Source organism: Lepidothrix coronata, unplaced genomic scaffold (assembly GCF_001604755.1).
Source record: "Lepidothrix coronata isolate B3197 unplaced genomic scaffold, Lepidothrix_coronata-1.0 Scaffold197, whole genome shotgun sequence".
Lineage (NCBI taxonomy): Eukaryota > Metazoa > Chordata > Aves > Passeriformes > Pipridae > Lepidothrix > Lepidothrix coronata.
This window is the reverse complement of record NW_016690377.1, coordinates 1,545,920-1,549,485: the sequence shown is the minus strand read 5'-3', so window position 1 is coordinate 1,549,485 and position 3,566 is coordinate 1,545,920. Positions and strand designations below refer to the sequence as shown.

Sequence of the window (3,566 nt, the reverse complement as noted above, 5' to 3'; positions counted from 1 at the left end):
GTGCAAGCTTATATTTGTTAGGAATCCCAGCAACAAATAAATCAGAATAAAAGGCTCTGCCTGACATGGATCTTCCTGGTTGTTTCAGCTAAAATAACCCAGCCTGGGTTTCAGCAGCTTGGCCAAGTTCGACTCTACAAAAACCAGGACTATTCCTTCCCCCTTGCTTTTGGATCCATCTGGATCAGATCCAGGGAGCAAGAGCATCCCAAATACTCCTCTGCCCCTCTCCTGGCTGGGGGGGTTTGGGATACTCTGCCAGGCAATTATCACCCAGGGGGATCCAGTTATTGATGTGTGTTATAAACACAGATTATTTATCAGAAGGGTTATAGGGGTCAGGTTGGGATGGGTGCTGGTGGGACAGCAGGATTTTTCCTTGTTTTCTCCCTGGAAATAAGAGGAGGAATGTGGTTCCTCCCGTGGCAAGAAATGTGCTTGACATCCTCAGCTTGGCCAAGGAAAGGGAACAGCAGGGCACTGGGGGTGAGGGTTTGCTCCCCCTCCAAAGAAACAAAAACCTCTCCAAGTTGTCCTGCTGGTGGCTATTAAATTTTAAAAAAAAAATTAAAAAATTAAACTAAGTCTATAAAATTATTTTAAATTCATTTATAAAAATATAAACCTATAAAATTCTTTTTAAAATTGCAAAATGGGAGTTTTATGGGGCAGCACGAACCCCCAGCACTGCGGGGTGCAGTTTTCTGACCCTCCCCTCCCTTCAGGGGAAGGGGGTTGGGGAGGGGGGGCAAGACAAATGGGATTAAAATGAGCACCCAGCCTCCTGCCAGGACATCCCTGAGTATCTGATTTCCCGGGAACGTGCCATTGAACCAGCTAATGGCTCGTTTGTGGCTGTTCAGAGGGTTCATAATGTCCCGGTGTCAGCGGCAGCTCAGCTGGGGAATGTGGATCCTCTGCTGGAGGAGACACGAGCATCCATCAAAGAGTGCAACAGCCTCGGGTCAGCTCCCCGTGCTCGGGCAGCTCCGGGAAGGGAGCCAAGGAAACCAGGAAACCACTGCCTTCGTTCCAGGGCTTCTCAGGGAAGGGCTGAGGGAAGCGCTCGGCTCGTGCCCGGGAGCGGGAGCTTGGCTGGGACAGCGAGTTCCTCGCCTGCCCCGTGCCAGGGAAAGCTTTGGAGCTCGGGGATGTCTCCAGCCCAACCCCCTGGAGGTGCAGCGTGGGCTGGGCTGTGACACTGGGCACTGCTGGGGACAGACGGGGCCTGGGGAGGCACGGGAGGAGGAGGAGGAGGAGGAGGATGGGACACGGGACAGGGATGTGGATGAAGGACACGCAGCTGAGCCTGGTCAGAGGTGGGATCATGCTCTGAGGGTTGGTGCCTGTGGCCCTGCAGAGCTGGGGGTGGGCAGGAGGTACCCAAGCTCTCACTCTCCTGTCCCACCTGCCCTGTCCCACCTGCCCTGTCCCACCTGCCCTGTCTCACCTGCCCTGTCCCACCTGCCCTGTCTCACCTGCCCTGTCCCACCTGCCCTGTCCCACCTGCCCTGTCTCACCTGCCCTGTCTCACCTGCCCTTCCCATCTGCCCTGTCCCACCTGCCCTGTCTCACCGGCCCTGTCTCACCTGTCCTGTCTCACTTGCCCTGTCTCACCTGTCCTGTCTCACCTGCCCTGTCTCACCTGTCCTGTCCCACCTGCCCTGTCCCACCTGCCCTGTCCCACCTGCCCTGTCTCACCTGCCCTGTCCCACCTGCCCTGTCTCACCTGCCCTGTCTCACCTGCCCTGTCTCACCTGCCCTGTCCCGTCTGCCCGTCCCACCCAAAGGCATTTTCCGAACATTCTCCACCAGATCCCACCCCCTCTCTTGCGAGGGAAATTCCTGTTCCTCTGACAGCTTTGCACGTTGGAATCAGGGGGGTGTGAAGCACAGAGCCAGCCCAGGATGGTTTGGTTTCAGCAGCTGGCAAAGCCTGCCCTTCATTTGGGATTTATGAGTGAGAATTACGGGATTGTTCAGGTTGGAAAACACCTCCAAGATCATCGAGTTCAACTCTTCCCCAGCACTGCCAAGGCCACCACTACCCCATGTCCCCAGGTGCCACATCCACACATCCTTTACATCCCTCCAGGGATGAGGACTCACCACTCTCCCGTTCCAATGTCTGAAAACCCTTCCCACGAGGAACTTTTCCTGATGTGCAGCCTGACCCTCCCCTGGCACAACTTGAGGCCGTTTCCTCTTGTCCTGTCACTTGTTACCTGGGAGGAAAGACCACTCCCCACCCTGTCAGGGAAGTTTTAGGGAGTGAGAAGGTCCCCCCTGAGCCTCCTTTTCTCCAGCACCTCCTCAGACATCCCCAAACCACCCCCAGACACACCCGAGCTCCAGGCAAAGCATCCCAGCCCTCCCAGGCCCCGGCGATCAGGACTGGGAAAAAAAAAACCCGGGGAAAATAAAGAAAAGAACAATTATGAAAACCAGGAAATGTTTCATGCTCATATTGTGGGTTTTAAGAGTCTCTCTCCTGCCACTTCCCCCAGGGATTGCTGATTTTTCCCCGTAATTAGCAGCGAAGTGTGATCGCCTCGCTGGAACGAGCCAAGTGTCTCCCTTGGATGCCCACACGGGCTCTTCCCCCTCCCCCCCTTTCCCTCCCCATCTTTTCCTCACATTTCATTTCTCACCACGTAATTAAATCCGAACTGGCAGCCAACAAAACTCTGGGAGCAGCCAAACCCTTCCCCAGGCGAGGGAGCAGCAGTTTGGGGAGAATCCTCCCCCAAAAGTGGGGACCCCCCCCGGGGGCATCCCCAGCACCCACCGCTGGGAGGGGACGCCTGGACGTGGCCCCGGGGTGGATTCCATGATCCTGGAGGTCTTTTCCGACCTTAATGGTTCCGTTATTCTGTGAGGTAACAACTGTGAGCAGCTCCAACAGCAGCAGCTCCAACCAGTGTGGGGATTTCTGGCACCTCCACTCCCCAGCCAGTCTCTCTCCTTATTTACTGCAATTGAACTCCCATTTTACAATTTCAAAATAATGGTACAGAATCAATTTAAATTTTTATTTATTTATTTAATTATTCTTTCTTTATTTATTTATTTTTAAGCATAAGAACTGCCAGCAGGACAACTTGAGTTGTTTTTATCCCTCTTTGGAGGACGGCAAAGCCTCACCCTGGTGCCTGGTGCCCCTTCCCTTGGCCAAGCTGGGGATGCCAAGGCTGGTGGGGATGTTGGGGGGCTCAGAGCTCCCCTCCAGCCCCACCCTTGGCATTTTTTTGGCTGCCAGGGACACTCCTCCTCTCCAGCCCAACCTGGGCTGAGATGGAGAGATGCAACAGAGAGCCTGTGAATAAAACATGAAGCAGAAAGTAAATCCTTTCTGGCACCTGGTTACTTCTCTTCCGAGTGCAATATGTGAGCCTGCTAATTGCTTGATTTACTGGAGCAGCCACTGTGCCAACAGCAATAAATAATGTTAATTAATATAAGGTAACCCACTGACAGAGAGGCTGGTAATTACCAGGAAACCAGAGAGATGGGCCTTTTGTGGTGCTGTTGGAGAAGAGCAGAGCACAATTTCCCCTCTGTTTGGT

The 3,566-nt window shown here is 53.8% G+C and overlaps 1 long non-coding RNA gene across 1 annotated transcript; it reads right to left on the bottom strand.

Moving 5' to 3' along the window:
* Positions 1-396: 396 nt before the first annotated feature.
* LOC108505626 lies at positions 397-2,782 on the bottom strand. The gene is made up of 3 exons (XR_001877572.1): positions 2,652-2,782; positions 2,345-2,394; positions 397-545 (listed from the first exon to the last, which is right to left on the bottom strand). It is a non-coding gene; the product is annotated as an uncharacterized LOC108505626 (long non-coding RNA).
* Between the last annotated feature and the right edge of the window lie 784 nt (positions 2,783-3,566).